The sequence below is a fragment of the Prionailurus viverrinus genome, chromosome A1 (assembly GCF_022837055.1).
Source record: "Prionailurus viverrinus isolate Anna chromosome A1, UM_Priviv_1.0, whole genome shotgun sequence".
Classification (NCBI taxonomy): domain Eukaryota; kingdom Metazoa; phylum Chordata; class Mammalia; order Carnivora; family Felidae; genus Prionailurus; species Prionailurus viverrinus.
The window spans coordinates 155,858,044-155,878,949 of record NC_062561.1 but is presented as its reverse complement, the minus strand read 5'-3'; the positions used below and the strand labels follow the sequence as shown (position 1 = coordinate 155,878,949).

At 37.0% G+C, this 20,906-nt stretch overlaps 1 long non-coding RNA gene across 1 annotated transcript in view; it reads left to right on the top strand.

Annotated features, from left to right (window-relative positions):
- The first annotated feature begins 278 nt into the window (after window positions 1-278).
- The window catches only part of LOC125161361 (uncharacterized), a 36,648-nt gene continuing 16,020 nt past the window's right edge, over window positions 279-20,906 (top strand). Inside the window, exons 1-3 of the long non-coding RNA XR_007150616.1 lie at window positions 279-350; window positions 7,669-7,804; window positions 11,393-11,503. This is a non-coding gene — a long non-coding RNA (uncharacterized LOC125161361). The remainder of the gene's footprint in view (window positions 351-7,668; window positions 7,805-11,392; window positions 11,504-20,906) is intronic.

Here is a 20,906-nt window from a genome sequence, read left to right as displayed (position 1 = left end):
ATTAGAGAGGTGCCAGAGTCAGTCAGATTGCCCTGAGAATTGCAAGAGGACCCAAAACCTTTATTTGTTTGTGGTAAAGATGAACAGCCTTGGTGCACAGTGAATGTGTTAATATAACAGGTGTATCTTCTTCACTTTCTCAAACAGGCACGGCAAGGAACCAATTTAAGCAATCTATTTTGACTCACAACAGACTTATAATATTTTGTTGACACTTGACATGTTTATTCTTTTAGCAAAATCATAATTATGTTTTAATATTTCCTGCATGCAATTAGCAGCTTTATTCAAGAGGCAACGATGGCATATGAGTCCAGGAGAGAGGACCAACTATGGCTTTCCAAAACGAGGTAAATCAAAATATTAAAATCTCAGCAAATAAAACACAGCTTTTAAATACACGACTTGAGATATTTCTGGATGCAGCAACAATTTCTGTTAAAAAGAAACAAAACAAAAGGCACCTGTAACAAATATTTGAAATTGTAGAGAAATTAACAATGCTCATGAATATGGACTCTTATCATTTCATTTCTACAGTTAAAATCTGACAAATCACCGTTAGTGTCCATGAACTGGAGGATGAAGTAGGTCAGGACAGTCTGAACTATTTTAACATTTCTGGCCATAATGAAATGCTTCAGCCGCATTTTAAATCTTCTTGTACCAACTGCAAATTATAAAAGAAAATCTGTTAGGCACTTAAAAAATCTGTTTGTGAAGTATTATCAAACCAACCTGTGAAGATTGTTTTTTAGAGGGTCAAACCCAGTAGTCAGGCAGATAGGCGTTTGAACCCTTACTGGGTTACTTTTCCAATGTGTAGCATCAGGCAAGGTAGCTGATTTTTCCAGCCTCGGTTTTCTGTATGTTTAAGGAAGATAGTAAGACTCAATGCATCGATTGTTCTTAGAATTAAATGAGATGCCAGGTCTGCTACTTCCACACAATGTAATACACGTAGCTATTGGAAAGATTTAGATGGCCCTGCATGTGATTTTACAAAATGGTTACCCTGAACTCTTCAAATTTAAAACATTTAAGCTCAGAGTATTATACCAATTATGTAAAAACATGATATAAAATATATATGCTCAGAAAACTTGGGGTAGGGTATACAAAGCGTGGAAATCTGTAGTAAGGTAAGATACCAGCAAAAGATTTCCTTTTCATATTATGTCCTTTTAGAGTGTTTGAAGTCTTGCTGTCTCTTCATATTATTTTTACGATAAAACCCATAGTTTAATTTTTTTAAGGATACAATTCATTAGAAATATTAACACATTATCTGGCACATAATGATAGCTCAATAGATGCCAGCTGTTTTCATAAAGACAATAATAAATGCTCCTTTTCCCCACGAAATGTGATAGACATCTCTGTTGCTACTGTTTTGAGGAATGTAAAGTTTGACCCCGCATTTAAATAGGAGGAAGTTGTATGGGAACCGATAGGTTTACAAAGTCCGTGCGATAAAATAAAATCTCCAAGTGTGGGTACATCAGAAGGCACCAGCAGTAGGAGGGGTTGCTTAAAAAGGCTGATAGCAATTTGGGGGTGTCTTCATAAACATGGAGTGCACAGGAGGAGCAGGGCCGCGGGCCCTGTGTACTCTTAGCTGTGACAGCTCTGGAAACGGGTCATGGTCAGGTTTCCTATCCTGCAAGGAATGCCGCGGATTTGAGTATGTGCACAGGAAGGTGATCGGGATGGCATCGGGAGCAGAGTCCCTATCACTGTGAATGGCTGAAGCTGCTTAGGACCTGGGCAAGTGAAGAGAAGGAGACCCTGCTGATGACAGTTCCAGGGCTGCCACACAAGAGAGGGATTCAACTTAATCTGTGTTAGTTCCTGAGGGCAGAACTGGGACCACTGAGTAGAAGTTAAAAAAAGACATAATTCAGCTTACAGCCGCAGCTAAAACCCAGCGTGTCATGATTTATAGCAGCAAATGCTACCCTAGGCAAGGATAGACTTTTCTGTTAAATTCTGAAGATAAAACATACCAAAGCATCTGGATTCTCACAAGGATAATGTCCCAAACCTAAACTAAATAAATAATCCCTGCAGATACAGCTTTACAAAGGTTAGATACATCTAGCGGATGAACTTTGTGTCTGCTGCAGAGCCTCATGCCATCCGGGCTCTATCTCATTGCTGCCCCCACCTGTGTGCACACGTCATGTGTGATTCTGTCTCTTCAGTGCTTTTACTCCATTCTTTCATTCTGGTATCACAACTTACAGAGTTCAGTACTGGGCATCCCTGCCTACCGATGCTGGGCTTATCTCTCTGCCTTCAAATCCCACGCCCCCAGTTTTTATCGTCTGTGCCCTCCTAATATGTGTTTCTTCTCATTGAAACGTGAACTCCTTCAGCGTCTAAGGAGTGCAATATATATTTGCATCCCCAGAGTAGAGTAAACCTCAGTAGATTGAATCCCATCCCTTTGTGAAGAGTAAAGGGGACAATTACAGACTTAAATATAGATTTAAATATTTATTAGGAAACCATTCACCATCTCTTTCTGGCCCTTACTTTTTCCAGAGATAGACGATCTCTGAAGGTTGTAAGCAACAAGAAAGTGAAATACACACAACCAGAAGAGGACTTTTACATAACAATGCATGTGTAAACCTGAGTCACTCATGAAGGAAAACGTCTAATAAAAATGTGTTTTATTCTTCAGTGTTTCTAGGACTGCATTAAGATATTTCAGATTTGGGGCGCCTGGGTGGTGCAGTCGGTTAAGCGTCCGACTTCAACCAGGTCACGATCTCGCGGTCCGTGAGTTCGAGCCCCGCGTCGGGCTCTGGGCTGATGGCTCCGAGCCTGGAGCCTGTTTCCGGTTCTGTGTCTCCCTCTCTCTCTGCCCCTCCCCCGTTCATGCTCTGTCTCTCTCTGTCCCAAAAATAAATAAACGTTGAAAAAAAAAAAAGTCTTAAAAAAAAAAAGCTATTTCAGATTTATCCATGGGTACAATATTTCAAATATTTTACAATCATAGTTGCATATGGACTGCATATTGTCTTTAGTGCTGGAACAGAGTTTAGGGTCCCCTACTATGCTAGACATTAACTCTTTAACAATGAGCAGAGGCTAACTTCAAGAAAGCCTAGAGATACAGTACTTAGCTTATGTTGGAAGGCCAATTTCCCTATGAGTGAGTCTTGTGATATGTCACTCACCCGTTCAGGCCAGTAGAATCTTACGGATGTCAGGGCTGGTCAACAGGCATCCTCATTTTTCACTCTCATTTTCTCCTATACCCTATTCAAAAGTATATTTGAAAGTTTTAAATAGCTAATGCAGGTTTCATAAGCACTCACCTAAAATGAGGGAAGTAGGATAGGATTTTAGCCTATGCATCAAAAAGGGTGAAACCTCTGAATCAGGTTCAAATGTTAGAGTAAACTACACCAAATGTTTGCTCTCAATTTCCAAAAATATAGCTCAAATCTGAAAATCTAGCACATTAAAAATAGCCTGTATCAGAAATGCTTTTTAAAAACTTTCCATTACTATTTATTTAGGGAATGAAAAGCAAATATGCTGATGCGAAAGAAAAGATATTACTTCTAAAATTTCACAGATCAAATTGTTCTTACAACCTTACCAGAAATTGTTCTTATACTCATTAGCTCAGTGTAATGAACTATTGTTATTTGCATTTGCTCTGTGCCAGGCATGGTCCTGATCACTCCTGGACATACATAGACTAGAAAAGTCCGTCTAGATAGGGGGACTAAAACCTAGGCAACTGACATCTCTTCCTAACACTTACCTGAATTGTGATTTTCACAATAATTTGTTTAATTTTTAAAATATCTATCATCATGAGCTGTGACTCCATAAAGGCAAGGACTTTTTCTGTCTTGTTTATTAACAAGATAACACCTAGCACAGTGACTGCCACATTATAGCTGTTCAGAAAATGCTTGCTGAATGGTTGAATAAGTAGATGACCAAAATACAGTAAAACCTTGGTTTGCAAGCATAATTCGTTCTGGAAACATGCTTGTCATCCAAAGCACTTGTATATCAAAGCAGATTTCCCTGTAAGAAATAATGGAAATTCAGATGATTCATTCTACAACCCAAACATATTCATGTAAGAATGATTATAATACTGTAATATAATACAAAATACTAAAGATACTAAAGAAAATACAAAATATAAAGAAAAATAAACAACCTGCAGTTACCTTTCAAAACCTTCATGGCTGGTGTGAGGGAGACAAGAGAGAGGAGGGTTATTGTGTAAGACGACTTTGTCTCTCACTAATGGAATCACTGCTCTCTGTTGGCTTAATGGAATCTTTTTCTGCATGGGGGCCATTATATTCACTCGGACGGATGTTGACTACAGTACAATATTAATAAACTCTTGTCAAATACTGTATTTAATGTAACTGGAAGCAGAGGAAAGGGTCTATATTTGCAGTCAGCCTGACCTAGAATGAAGCAAAGCATTCCTAAGCTTACTCTTCTATGGAAAAGCAACAGACTGTCCAGAGGTGCTTTGAAGTGACAAAAAATACACTAGTGCCAGTTGTGGGCACCTTCCCACATTCTGAAAGATCACTGACTCCTGCCAAACACCACAGCCTGAGACTGAGCATCCAAGCATGGGAGACAATCGCACACAATGGTGCAGTGAGAGAGAGAGAGAGAGAGAGAGAGAAGAACCATTGTCTCAGTTGTGATCATGTGACGGTCAGTGTCACATACTACTTGTATTGCAAGATATCGCTTGTTTATCCAGTTAAAATTTATTAGAAATGTTTGCTCATCTTGCAGAACATTCACAGAACAAGTTCCTCAAATTTGAGGTTTTACTCTATTATATGTCAAAGTAGAGTAAGGTAATTATTATGAAAGAAACACCTATAAAGCACAAGGATTCAAAGATAGGCATCTTATATTCTAGGGTGGGCATTAGTGAATGGGTCATTCAAGATAGCCACTAAAAATTTATATCACATGTACAGAGACTTGATCAGATTGAAATATCCCCTCTTTATCCCGATGCATTCTAAAATTATGGTTTCACGTTTCCATCCCTGAAATATCTCATAGGGTGGAAGAGAGATAAGCAAAAGACAATGTTTAATTACTGCCCCAACTTGCACCTACCTATTGCACCTACGCAGTCATTGTCACCAGCCTTCTTAAAACAGAGAGAGGGAGTGATCTTTGCTTGTGTTTATAGATGACAGAGCTCAAGGTATTTCATGCCATGTGCATGAGTGCAGACCATAAGATCAATGGAGCCCTGCAGACAGTTCCATAGGCACAGTATGAATGACTTAGTCCTTTCCTAGCCTAGGAGCTGCTGGCGGGCAATCCTTTTGCTGTTAGCTTCCCACTTGTGCATTTACTCTTGGCCAGTGTGACATTATTCCTCTAGTGCGAGCCACCCCATCTGAATGCTGCATGCCAGCATGCACTCCTGTTGCTACCCAGAAAATGACAGCTTTTCCACATTACCTCTGGTGGTGACTCACAGCATCCCTCTCACTTGTGATCAATGGCTTTAGCTCCCCTTTCCTCTGTTGCTTTAACATCTGTCTCTGTTGGTTCTCCTCACACTCTCAGCTCAGCAGTCCTTGGTGGCAGTAGGCTTGGCTTTGATGCCAGTTGGCTTGCAGAGTAGGAACTCAGTGCTGGTGACCCCTTCTTGTCATTTGATGTTACACAGCCACTACTGACAAAATAAACACAAGAGATCCTGAACTAAGATCCTGAACTAAGTGACTTGGAAGTGCCATTCTCGGCAGGGCTGGTTCAGTCAAGAAATTTGGGGTGATTCCATTTGTGAGGAGTTAGTAGTTTGGTACCCTGTGTGTCAATACGTCTTTTGAAAGGATCTCATTAGCTCTGAATTGTGTATAGGTATTCTGAATATGTGTTTCTCCTCTGCTGCATATGCATGATATATTATCTCCTTTGGATTTATGATGAACAGCCCCATGTAAACTTCACAAATAATCCATAATTGCTGATCTTCTGTTTCCGGGGATTAACTAATATATATTGATGGCCATAGAACTTTAGAAAAATCACAACCTAATGCTATGAAAGATCATCTGATAAATTTTCAAGCGGCATTTCCACCTTCTTTATCACATCTTCTACAACAGCCAAGTAATGGCATACTTCACTTTCTGGTGTCATTTCGACATCAAACTTAGGGGTCACACTAAATCTAAGTCAGCAACACGAAACCACTAATAGCCAGAGTGTCTAGTAACATTGGCTATATATGTGTGTGTATATATATATAAATTTCAGCCAATACTATAATACTTATTATTTAGAAATATATCAATATGTGTTTAATATAATGTATCAATATATTAGATATTTATATATTATATATAATTTATATGCCATTGTATATAATATATATGTTTATATATATTTACACATATATTATATATATATTCTTTCTTTAAATTAAAATCTCATTCTGTAATTCCCAATGACCACTTACTGATTAAAGCTATTTTCAGTCATAATGAGAAGCAGATAAGGATTATTGCTAGGAAGTGTAGTCTTCAATTTTAAAGATTAGCACTATACAATTTTCCAGAGAATCTACCTCAACTTTTTTCTACCTCAACTCAATGAAGTGGATGAAGTAAGTAGTTGTTTGGTGCCTGACATGAATTTGTTTTGTCTGTTAAGATATGTTAGCCCCAAATGCCAACTTTTTATTTATTTCAATGAGCCATGCCATGTCTTTAGTATCAAACTATTGACATAGGTAAAATTGTGAGGAAGGCTAAATATGCAGTATTGTCATCTACTTGAAGTTTTTCCTTTCACCTGTTATTAAATGCCTTACTTACATGAGTCAGGACTCTTGGTTTTAAGTCCAGTGGCTACTCATTTAACCAAGTTACCTTCACTTAACTAATTCTCTAGGTTGATAGATGCCTTCTCTTTCCCCTATAAAATGCACCAAAGCCCACAGCCTCTCAAATGCAGATATAAGTTATTCTCTATCATTTTTATGCACCTTTTTTTCTACAAGTAAGCTGAATGCTTTTAGGACTAAACTACGTTTGCTTCCAAACTTGTTTATGTTTATTGTAGTATTATAATTATGCAATTTAATTTATTACCTGTGTTCTGATGAATTAGTGTGGAAAGGAGAGAGTAGTTGTCAGTTGAAATCAAAAGCAATACTTAGGAAAATTTGGTAAGGGCAAATCATTAAAACACTATTGCTCACACAGGGTAATGTATGGAAGTGTTCAATTACTGAACTAATATAACACTATATGTTAGCAAACTGGAATTAAAGTAAACATTTTTAAAAATATTGTTCAAGAATCAGGTATGAGTAAGACAACTATGAATCCAGAAAAAATATCTTTAAAATTTGGAAGATTTCTGTACCTGGATTGCTTTATGTTTGGCTTAAAAATCTATTTCACTTTGAAGAAGATTCAATTAGAAATCATGGTTATTATTTTTCAGCTGTGGTTTATATAAGAATAATAGTAGAGACTCCAAGTAAAGGTATAAAATAATTAGGAGAAGGTATATACATTTTTTATATATTTCAAGTTAAATTATCCATCACATTTATGATTTCTTACTTGAACAGCTTTTTCAATTAACCAACTATTTCTTGGTTTAACTTCTTTTGGAAAACAGATTTCTCCCGTAACAAAAGCTGACTATGCCTAACAGATATACTAGAATAATACGGGGTATATCATTGAATCCAACGATGAGTTGAATCATGATGCTGGAAAAGAAGGAAGCAGGAAAGCTCAGAAGCAGAAGTTTGGTATGTGATTATTCTCACTTCATCCTTGCTCATGTGAGCACTAGCACATTTAAGTCTGTGTCTCTAGATTTTATTTTATTTTAGTATTTTTGTTAATTACTGAAATGTAGTTGACATACCATGATCTATTAGTTTCAGGTATACAACATGGTGATTTGACAATTCTATACATTACTCAGTGCTCATCATGATAAGAGTAGTCACAATCTGTCTCTAGAGTTTATGTTTCAAGTTTCTGGAAAGGAGAAGCTGAATCAGTTACCCTTGAATCAATCACCTCTCCTGAACCAATAATTTATATTCTAAAGGAAGAGATTGATTTATAACCATGAATCAAGAAACTCTTTTTGGAAAGGGAGAACCATCATGAATCATGCACCTGCCCCCCCCCCCCAAAAGAATGTACTACACCCTTAAGATTGATTAGGGATTAAAAAAATAGAAAGAAGTTTCATAGTATATATAATGAGGAGGGGAATTTTATCCCACCAGAGTTCTGGGAACATTTTCCCAAAGCTGAAAGAGGTTAGAGTGCAGAATGAGGGTATAATTTCTGAAGACATGAAAAGCAGAGAGGATAGCCTATAGGAAAAGCGGGGTCGTAGGAGGGTAGGGTATGAGCAACAAGGGTCTAGAAGGAGGAAGTCAAGGGAGGAGCAATATGGTGCTGAAGGGTAGAAATGAGAGAGAGACAGAGAGATAGAGAGATCTTGGCAATATTTTTAGGGTGAAGCAACACCTACATATGTGCACCCCCTTTGTTATTAAAAAAAACAAAATACATGTCAACATTATTTTTTAAGGATTTTTGATTGCTGTATTGGATGAGCAAAAGCAGGTCACTACACGGCAGCCATAATTATTTATGCTAAAATATCCATAATGTAATACATACTGACTATAATATTTCAGATTTGGCATTGGTTTTGGAAATCAATTCTGTTCTCTATTCAGAAGAAAAGAGTTAAATGCAAACACACTTAGACCATTCAAAGTAAAATAGAGAATTAGAAACTCAGTTTCTAGTCTTTGTTTCTACGATGCATGTCTATAAACTAGTATGTCTAAGACCCATTTTTATTACTCATAAAATGTGGTTGATGAATATGAATATCAAATAAGCTGACATGTACAAAAGTGTGCAGTACAAAAGCAAAATACTATTTCAGCATGAAATTATTAATTGCTTATTGTCCATATAGTCTAAGAATTCATTATGAACACTAGAATCCTAGAAAGGTAGAGATAGAATAAAACAGATGTTAATAAATATTATAGATAAAGGAAGAGTATCCACTCTGTGCTTTTTACTCTCTTCCCCTTTATTACTTCTTCTGGAAGATCACAAAGATCATTCATCTTTATTTTCTCTAGCTTCCGCAACACATTTAGATCTCTAGCTTCTCCCCCCCATACCTCCAGCTACGATATAGTCTCCCTAGTTCTCTTCCTACATAGTCCTGAAACAAATACCCATAACCCCTTTCTTTTTAGGGTTTTATTGCTAAGAGCTACCTGGAAATAAACACCAAGAACAAAAATAGCACGTTAGAGAAGTTACTAATTCTCGAGATACATCAGTGTATTTTTGACATATCTGGCCCTGGAGTATACTGAAGTGTATGTGTGTCTAGCCTTTCACAATTTTTCATTGTGTCTAGCCCTTCACAATATCTCATTCTCTTTTAACTTTACAAGGTACTGGCAATGTTTTAGTACCCTTGGCATTTTATATCTTTATCTCTGGGTAGGACTTCCTAAGATTTTGGTAAAAGTTTTCCAGTTCTTGAAGAACTCGGTTTGAGTAACTTCCTGTTTCCTCTCCAATCCCTGTCCCCTTACCCTTTTTGTCTGTGGTATGAAACCTTCTCATTTTGGATGATGATCTGAGAATCCTGTTAGGACAAAACTAAGACAACCAGTGTGTTCAGCATCGAGTAGATCCTTTGTCAATTGGGGAAACTTCTTACAAATACCTGCAATTTTAATATCCCTTCATTTCGTACAGAAAAAAAATCACCTTAGGTCATTTTCAACAGATATAATTTGGGTCTCCTCTATATACTGGATGAAAAGGGATATGTGTGAATTAGTTTTTACTATACTCTATATTGCAAAAAGATTATAGCTTTCCATAAACTTAACTCATAAAATGACATTCAATATAAGTTATTTCTTTCCAGAGAGATTCCCATGGAATGCCTCTAGTTTTAAAATAGTACTCATTGTTTATTGAACCAACTTAAAAGAAATCAAAAGTGATTATGCTTATGTTTTCTTAAAGAAGAAAAAAGTGAGATTTTAATCTATTCATGTTCCTCTGTGAGAGTATGTTCCAACTGAGAAATGGGACAGAACAGGAAATACTTTATGATTTTTTATGTGAAAGGGGGACTATAATCATCACTTCTGTTTAGTTTATAATTTTTCAAGTGTTGCCAGCCTTTCATCCCCTCCTGATGGGGCACTTCTTAACTTTCATCATATACAGTTATACAAATGGGTATTAACAGAGGAAAAATTACACGAATTATTTAGGAAAGTCACATGCTTTAAGCATTCCTATGAAAAGAAATAATTCAGCATTATCCTTAGCCTCCTTTGTGTATAAAAAGCCACTATTTACCTACTCTGGGAAAAATGAAATATATCCTTATGCCAAGGTTATTGTAAAAAGCTTTTATACATATGTAATATATTCTGTTTGTATATTATATATATATTATATACTGCATATTGTGAATAAGGTGAATATTTTTCTAAAAATATTGTGTCTCTGAATGTTGTATGTGTGAGTGGGATTTAAACACCATTTATTTAATTCTTCCATGTAGCTCCTTTCATATAATATAAATCATTCCAACCACAGTCATTAAAGTGCTTTTAAACAGTAAAGTTCTATATCAGTAGGGTGTATTATTATTATTACTTCTATGGTTTATTTATACCCCCATACACTGCTTTCTGCATTTTATGTATTCTTTTATTTGTGAAAATCATTGAAAATCATACCACAAGCTATGCTGTTCACAAGCAATCTGAGGGAATCATTTAGAATTTCTGAATAATAAAAAATGAAATCAATCTCTATTTGTGCAAGTTCCTAGTGTGTTATGAATGCAATGTGATCTTGGTATTTGCTTATCAAAGGAATGCACTAAAATATTTCAGAAAAGGCCATGGGACATAGTGAATTCTATTTTATTATTTCACTGTCCTTTGACTATTAACTCCAAATTCCTCTTTCTTCTGTTGGTCTTATTAATGAACTTTAACAATGAGATAAAAGTCTTCAGTCTAGTGTTTAACACAAAGTGGTAGAATTTCAACATGAATGAGACTTCACTTTATAGAAGATTTTGTGGTTAATGAATAGTCTGCGTTTTGATGTCTTCAGATTTTATTAAGAGAGCCTAACTCAATGAATAGTTTTCTTATTCAATGATTATTTTCTTATGTACTCTGCTCATTCAAGTTAATTCGGTAGATATTGATTGAATTCCTATATACGCTTCTGAGGTTGTCTTTTAAAATGACTTCATCTAGTCTTCCATTCTTGTGTTCTGTTCTTGTATTACTCTGCTCAAGACTGAAAGTCCTGGAAGAGAGAATCCAGTTGGCAAGACTTAAGTGGAGAGCTGCAGTATGTGAGAGCAAAGTTTTGACAGAAGGAGCCAAAACTCCTTCTACCTCTTTGAGGTAAGATAAGCACCTGATTTTATCACCCTAAGACTGCACTCATTTGGGGAAAATTTCTGCCCAAGAATAATATTGAATGTGGTCAACAAAAGGGGATAGATAATGATATCTATAGTGAAGAAGCCTGCGTGGAATAGGTGGATACTTAGCATAGCCTTAAATGAAGTGTGGGTTTCAGATAGATATAAAAGGAGCCAAGAGCATTTCAAGGACGGATTGGTTTGCATTACTAATATCCAATCATTCATTTTCTTATAATTTGCTGAAAGAGCCACGCATCAAACAATCAATCACAGAGACAGTAGCATTACAAGCTATGAAGAATGTTTGGGTCCTAGGAGTTAGCCACTTTGTAACATGAGTCTTGATAAAGGTTTCCAGTTTACTTTATCTTTGCTTGAATTTAACTCGGTTATTACTAGAGTTATTGTGAAAAACTAACATATGCACAACTTTTCAGATTCCTCATAGGGGAATTAAGACTATCGTGCGTTTTATTAATGACTCTGATGCCCTCAGAGGGAGGTTCAAAGTATTGCAAAGAAGAGATGTGAGAAAATGATTTTCCCTAGTTGTTTCTCAATTCAAGTTTTGGTTGTACCTTTTACTTGTTATGTGACCTTGAGAAAATATTTTAGATGCTCTGGTTCTTCAAATCCACATGTGACTATGTCATATTTATACCATTGATTATTTGATATATATATTGGATATAATAGATTACAAATTGTTTATAGAATTAAGTATACTCCCAATTACCTCCCTTACACTAAGAGCAATAAATGTATTCTGGAATTAGAAACCACAACAATTTGAGAATTCTTTGCCATTTTCTAGGGAAAAAAATAACCAAACAGTTCAATATGAAATATGCATGCACACTACGAGAATGAGGTCCCCCATAATAACTTTCAATAATCTTCTTTTAAAACTAAAATTATATTTGTAAAAACTTGTATAAAAGCCATTTCTACTTTTCCTGGTATTTTTCAAGGTAAAATAAGGTAACTCATTTTCCATCATGAACAATATCAGAGTTCCTAGTTAAAAAATAGAACAAATAAATATAACGTTCTTTCTCAATTTCTGCATCAACGAAGCAATGATGTGGATACTTTAAAATAGTAGGTAATGTAAGCAATGCTTATGTCACTAGCTTGGCAAACCTCCTTTTAAGTACATTTTAATTCAGGTATTTCTGATTCAAGGGGAAATTATTCATCCGAAGCAGCCTTGCATAATTTAGATCAGTAGCTGGTTTCTTAGTTATGTGATACAACTTCAGGGGACAAATCCAAAAGTCTTTGTTTTCGAAGTACCTGAAAATATCACCAAACTTATCAAAAGACCTGGTTAAGCATTCACATCTTCTCTTGGAAGAGCAGAAAATTAATTCACTAATGCCCAGAAACATGTACATTCTCTTCATTCCTGTATCCAGTCCCATCTCCCTCTGCTCCTCCCCAAATGCCTCCTTCATTCCTTCCTAAATATTCCTGTAACTACTTGACTTGCATTCCTTCCTATTCTAGAACTGATACCTCTTTTCTCTCTATTTGTTCTAATTCTATATTAGCCTTTAATAGCTGTATTAAACCTTTATAGCTTAAGCCCTGTCTTCCATAACACCTTCCTTAGTAACTCAAGTTGAAAGGCACTGTCCTTTTTCTGAACACGTATGAGCTTTGGAGTCTGTATGACTGTTTTTAATCATTTGGTTTTGCCGTGTGACATCTAATCTATTGTATGTTTAGTTTCTTTTTTTTAATTGTTCTTTTTCCTTTTTTTCTTTATTTCCACCTTCCCCCCTCCATTTTTCTTGTTCAATTTATTCTTCACACGCCATCCAGAAGGATCCTTCTAAATGTCACTCTCCTGTTTAAAATCCATTGCACAGCCAATTAGGTCTAAATTCCTAACCTTGACTTATGAAGCCACAAGGGTTTTTCAAATCACATAATACATTGAGCTCTTTCCTGCCTTAGGGCTATTGCCAATACTATTTTTTCTGCCAAGAATTCTCTCTGCCTATCTTTTTTTATATGGTTAGCTACTTCTCATTCTTTAGAGTTCCATCTATGTGTTATCTTCTTTACAGTCTTGCTCTGACTATCTCATCAAAATATGATTCTCTCTGAGTTCTCTTTTATTGTAAGGCCATATTCTTTTCTTTCATATCTATACTGATATTTCCATTTATCTGTCATAATTTACTTTTCACCATTGTCGACCATTCTCTGCCCTGGAGACTTGCATTGTGAACTGAATCATTGGGCTTCCTGCTCTCTGGGTTTGTGTTGGGTTTGGCCAATGAGAGGTGAGACTCAGATAGTAGGGAGATGTCTCCCCTGTCTGCCTCTCTTCCAGGTCATCCAGTGTTGGCTGTTTCTTGTAAAATGGATACTGTATATTTCCATTTTACAGATGAAGAAACAACTCAGAATGGTTAAGAGATTTACACAATTACACAGCTACAAGTGGTTGTGTCAGGATTTAAATCTGAGCAAATCTGAGCATTTTCTCTATATCACTCTGCCTCATTTAACAATTGAAACAATCACTTCATCCAGCTTTTATTTCTCAGGCCAGTTTAAAGCATTAGTCTGAGCTTCATTTTTCCATGTCTTTGCCTCTAACATTACTGTCTCTTTGACTTATGCTTACAGCAGAAGATTAGGGAAAGTCATCATAGTATTTATACTCATCTGTATTGACCTGTAGAATCCCTGCAGAACTTATCAACTTTGTTAAAAATCATCTAGACCTATGACAAATAACAAATAATAAAGAATGACTAAATTAAAAAAAAGACTATCTTGAAATATATCTTTAAGATAATATATATCTACCAAGATATTATAATAGTAATAACTTACTTTTAAGAATTGTTTGAACTTAATTTTCAGGTTAAGTAAGAAAAGTGCTTGAGATTTTACAATACTGAGCTACCTATGTATTGCCTACCACAACAATATCAAGCAAACTTTCAATGAGAGAAGAGTTTTGAAATCATCATGTAACAAACCTTTTATCAGTAGAATTTCTATATTAGATTTTATTAACTGGAAAAAGTTTGCTACTTGGACTTTACCAATTGAGAGAACAAATGCAAGGGCTAAAATGTAAATTCAGGCAGAATGCAAAATTCCTACAGGTTTTAAATATTTCAAATAGTCTTATGGGAAATAATTATTTAAGCCTTGGAAGTTTGAACTTTTTGCATATTTTGCTAAAGCATTCTATGTCTAATACCTCACTCTTCCCTTAAATGTGAAGAGCTATATGAAAAGGTTTTTATTCTCTTAAGGAGATCCATTAATCTCCATAACCATAGAAAAGGCAAAAAACATGAAGGATGAGAATGAACCTTAATGTAAATACAGATAAATATGGCGACAGCTGTAGCTGAATAGTTACAGAATTGGCTTGAGAAATGAAACCTCTGTAGTAGACACAAACACACACACACACACACACACACACACACACACACTTTGGATTTATTTATGAAACAGCGTCTTCTAAACACAGAACCTTGCATTGCAGAAAAGGCAATTAAATAGAACAGCATGAGGTTGTCAATCACTTCAACAACTAACAAAAGCATCTACTATCAAAGCAAATAATGTAAATGTGCAAAAAGGTACCTTGCTATCAAAGCAAATAATGTAAACATGCAAAAGCTAAGAATTCTCTATATCAAATGTCACCATTTTAATGTTGACTATTTTTGTGAATATTTTTATATATGCTTGTTACTGTGTCAGTTATTCTGAAATCTTATACAGAATTCACTATTATCACTTAGAGGATTTGGTCATCATGTGAAGCTTTTGAAAGAGGTTGGGACTTTCTTTCTCCTTCTTTTTTTTTTTTTGTTGCTGGTGTTGTACAAATAAATGGACAGTCACAGCTTATCATCACTTAAAGATGCATGTGCATGCTGCAGTTTACTGAAACATGATTGGCTGCTACATAAATCAATCTGATAGAGATCGGTTCCATGAAGAAGAGATAAATCATTAGCCAGAGCTTTTGGAATGTAATTCATTTTAGATAGTGATTATTGATGATTTAATTTTAGCAGTACATGTACATGTCTAGATCATGATTTTATATAAAATGTTAATGCGGAAGAATATATTCATTTTAAAAGTGAATATAAAGAAGCCAATTGGAAGTTTACATGCAAAACATGTTAATGAAATGGCAAGGTTGAGAAGTCCAAAGTTCTATTTCCTGTATAAGCTATGATGGAGCATGTTTCTCAGGAAAATTTCTTAAATGTTTTCTTATGACAAAGAAGTGGCTCCAAACTTCATTTGACATATCACACCCAGATTACTGACGCTGAGCATTTTGTATTTATATCTTCTACATTTTGGCCTCCATTTCTACTGTTCTTTGTGCCCTGATACCCACCACTTCCATTAGTTTCAATTTAACAGCATCTAGTGGGAATCCTCATGAAGAAAGATCTCGTGCTCTGAAATGCACTGTCAGTTTTCTGTCATGTGGATAAGCAGGGAATGAGTCAGGTGTTCAGTGGTGCTGACGTCAGTAGCTCCAGGTGGCAGTGCCATGACAATTTATATTGAGAGGTGGACCAGCTAGATGGTACCCAGGGCCCCTATCTCTAAAGGACACTGAGAAATTAACAAGATGGAAGAATTCAATTTATTAGAAAAGTTCCCAGAAAAGTTACGTACTGTTGGGAGAAATACTTTGAAAGGTGACTTGGAGTGGGAATGAGCTAGTCAAATAGCAATAGGTAGTCACCAGAATATCTTCTCAGAAATGTCTTTGATTTACTGAGTGAAGTATTCAAATTAGGGTCAGAGGTGAAAGCTGCCACCAGTAGGAATCCTCCTTATTAATCTTTCCCTCGTGAGATCCTCCTTTGAATAAATGTGAACAAATATTTTAGCTATATTGGTTTGCAGGGGCACCAAATGATCTCCCTGCCCACACGCCTGATTCAAGTCCCTGGAGAAGAGGGCAGGTGAGAGCTCAGTGGCAGACCTCAGAGGAATTTTTATTTCATGTCTCTGGTCTTTGCCCATGGCTAGCCCAGAGTTACTCATCCTGGGTTTTCTAATCACTCTCTAGCCTAAATTTAACAAGGATGTCCATTTCACTGAGGAGATACAGTACATTCAAAATCCTAGTTTGAGGTTAATTTTACAGTTTTCTTTTCCATCCCTGGCCTCTCAGTACACAATCCCTGTAGTCTTCACTTTCCCCCCAGAACTGTCACCGTCTTTCTAATTCCTAACAGTTCCTCAGTCTATACAGTCTAACGTCTTGACTGATTAATCTGTCAGCCTCCAGAATCCAGTTGTTGCTTATCCCCTTATACTTGTGACTCTTCTTTTGATTCTGGGTGATCTCAAGACACCAGGACTTCTCCTTAAATCACACTGGGTGCTTCATTTTAGTTGCTAACTCCCTGGTGGAACAGGTATAACAGGGTCTCCCGGTGGGTGCCAATATTTGATTGAAAATGAATGCGTAGAATCCAGAAACATCCTGCCTTTTATTTTTTTAATTTTTTTTTAATTTTTTTTTCAACTTTTATTTATTTTTGGGACAGAGAGAGAGAGAGCATGAACGGGGGAGGGGCAGAGAGAGAGGGAGACACAGAATCAGAAGCAGGCTCCAGGCTCCGAGCCATCAGCCCAGAGCCTGACACGGGGCTCGAACTCACGGAGCGCGAGATCGTGACCTGGCTGAAGTCGGACGCTTAACCGACTGCGCCACCCAGGCGCCCCGATCCTGCCTTTTAAACATACAACTCTCTGCCCCCCACTTCTTGACTGAAATAAATAAAATAAGATAAAGCAAAGATTTTATTCTGAGAAAGTATGAGCCATTGGAAAGTATGAGAATGTTCAGAGAGAAGCTGGCATATATGATAATATAAAGGATTATATGCTTTGAAGATCACATCAAGTTTCCTTTTAGGAAAATAAATATTCCTCTCTGTGGCAATCACAGAGGATTTGAGGGTCTCAATTCCAGATGAGAGAGAAGTAAGCTAGCCATAGCAACATGAAGTAAGAAGGGTGTGTGTGTGTGTGTGTGTGTGTGTGTGTGTGTGTATGTATGTTAAAAAAGAGCCTTTGGTAGGGAATCCCTGTGGAGGTATGCATATTCTGGGGAAAGTCATACAAATCTAGTATCCTATATTTCTTCTTTTTCTTTTTCTTTTTTCCTTGTAATTTCTTTCCTTCTGTTATCCCTAACCCTTCAGCGAAGTTTTGCTAAATATCTCAGCTTGCTATTGACTGTGCTCTGGGGAAAAACGAGATAAGCCCATGTCTACACTTGGCACAAAATGGCATGAGGGGAGCAGAAATGGCAGAAGTCAGATTCAGGCAGCAAGAGGTTGCAGGCAGAAGGGTGTGGCAGCAGACAGAGACAGATGGCTGGCTGAAGGCGAAAGTGACAACCAGCACACATTCTTGAACATAAAAGCAATCTCTGGGATTCTCAGAGTTACTAGGGCACAAGAAATTGCTAAAAGACCAAAGTCCCTCAGGGTGGGGTCTCAGACTATTGTTGTATAGTCATTAAAGGGAAGGGTGACCCCTGGAGGCCAGAGCAGCCTACAGCGCGAACTTGCTTTATTCACCAGTTCCTTCAAGATGCATTCCTTGGTAAATAATAAAAATTGCCCACCCCGCCTGAAATGCCAGCTAAGCATTTTGAAAACTGCATTATTTTATTAGACCATCTTATTGAATTAATGTACAGTTAGGGCTAAAGGAATAAATGCAGACTTAGCACTGTTTATCCTCCCAGGCACCACCTGCTCCTTGATTATCCTGAGCCAGAGATTCAAGCATCCTTACTCTTCCTGAAGAAACCACAAAACATTCCCAATGGCATGAGTGCCCTCTCACCCCCTTCCAATGCTCATCTACCACTAAAAAGAGGTCTTTTTGCTAGCGCAGTGCATTGTAACTAGCAGTATATTTGCTAGAGTTAAATGTTTCTTCTCACAGTCTAGTGAATAAACTTCTTAATGAGATCTGAATGTATTACATACTTTGATTTTACCATCAAGCCTTTTGGTGGGGAGGTCCGTGTGCAGCAGAGATGTGTTCTTTACTGAAACTTCATAGCTAAGAAGTTGTATTTGCAGCTTGATCCTGAGAGCTGTTGGGATCTGATGGGCTCATGGTGAAGCAAAGGGATCTGCCGTAGCTCTAGTGAATAAAAAACTGTATCCAGGCCTGATGGATTATCTTTGAACCTTGGACAAATATGCTAGTCTCTTTTCAAATAACATTTTCAATTTTCCCAGTTCAGAAATAGCTTTTGTCTCCTTAAGCACAAGTTATGATCCCCAACTGCTTCACAATTTACCTTTGGATCAAAAGTAGATTTGTTCTATAGCTTGACTACTGAAAAAGTCTTCTTCCTCTCTTTATCCTAATTTATAACTTAAAATAAATAATATAATGTATCATTGATTCCTAATGGAAAATATTTTTCTAAAGAGCAAAACACAAGAATTATTTGAGTAGTTTTTGATTCAAGGTGGCAAGTGCCTCAAGTGAAATAAATTATACTGAGATTATTTTAAATCCATCATTTTGTTTTTAAAAATTTGGTTAGTGAAGCTACTTAGGCACCAAATAGATAGTGATGATTGCCCCAGAGTTCAAAAATCAGAGCAAGAAGTTGTCATTTATGGTCATCTGACTTTATGGAAGTCTCTATGAATGCTACAAACTTTTTCCAAGTGATGTTTTACAGAATTGCTTTTAAAAACCCCAGAGGGTAAATACTATTCTCAGAATAAACAGAAAAATGCTGACCTTGTCAGATTTAGCTGCTGAAAGCCAAGCTGTTTTAAGACTTAGAGGATCAAGGGTCATGGTTATAAACAACACAGATTAAAAAAAAAAAAAAAAGGAAAAAAGTAAGAAAGCTAAACGGAAAAAAGTATGGTGGACTACCCCATGAATATAAATAATAAATGTGTTGACCTTGACAAGAAGGATACGAGATATATTTATGTAAAAATAAGACAAAAAAACAACCTCCCTCCCTCCACCCCAAAAAACCCCAAACCCTGAAGCCAAAAACTACTTGAAAAAATGTTTTTTAGAGCATATTTAAAGCCGGAAATGAGTCACTTTAACTTCATCTGTTTTTGGTTTCAGAAGGGGAGAAAGGTCAAAGCTTCTTTGTTTTAAGTAAGCTGGTCACTACTTCTGAAGTGTAACATGATAGGGTTCAGGAGCCTTAATGAAACAGGCATTTCCCAGACACCCAGAGCTATGGGGCAGTTCTCTGCAGTGGCCAGCAAGAACTGGGCTTCAAGAAGTTGTCTTAAACAAAGGCAAGGCGGAGCATGACCCTTTCTTGACTTTCATATCTGGGTGGGTGTCTGTAGCCACCTCCATGGAGAGTAGGATGCAGAAGTCAGCCACTCCTTTCTGCATTTTCATGCTTTGTGGCACATCGTAGCCCCACAACCAAAACGATTCCAGTTCTATTCAGAGTAGGCACTAGACACAGAGCTTTGCGTTTTAGATGCTGCCCTGATACAAGTGATGCTTTTTTTGTTAAGCCTAGGCAAAGAAACAAGTTAGGAAACAATTGTCATTGCTGAGAACACAAACACTAACTTCTAAAAACTTCAATAGTCCTTGGAACTACTAGATTCAGCATCCTTCTAAAGGGAATGTTAAAGTACAATCTGTCTAAACAGTAGTGAGGCTGAGGCTGATTGAGGAGATAGATTTTGAGAAGCCCAGGCCCTGCTTTGAGCCTTGGAGGCCCAAACAAACTGCAGTCTGCAACAGGAAAGATAGTAAGCACCTCTCTCCTTGTCTTCACCAGATTTGTCAAAGTGAGATCTAAATGGGGGGGAGAGGGAGATTTGAAGCTCAGAAACAAAACTTGTAAATGTAGTTAGATGTTGAAGACGTCCTAGCCTGTCCTGTTGGTGGCTGGCCTACCCTTTGCTGCCCTCCGGTACTCCAGCTGGAACATGCTGCGTCCCATGTACCTCTGGACCGTAGGCTGGTTGTTCCTGACTTTGACTCGGCAACCTTTTTCAGGCCTGCTGTATTCCTGACCTTGCTTCCTCTGGGCAATATATTCACTCTGGGTCATCACTACCATGCCTGTCACCATTTTGCTTAATGGTTGGAGTTTGATGTTTTTGACCTTGGATTGAACCCAGTAATGAATAACTTCTCTATACTGGCTCAGCGGCTGAATTATCAGTGCCTTTCCCTTGGCAATATGCATGTTTTCAATGATTAGAAATGCAGCCTCCCAAGTAAGAAAAGGGGGTGCCTATTTACATGGGCTGCACTTAGTTGAAGATTCTGGAGCTGGAGATATTCCAGTATAGCTGCCTGTTCATAGACATGCTCCAAAC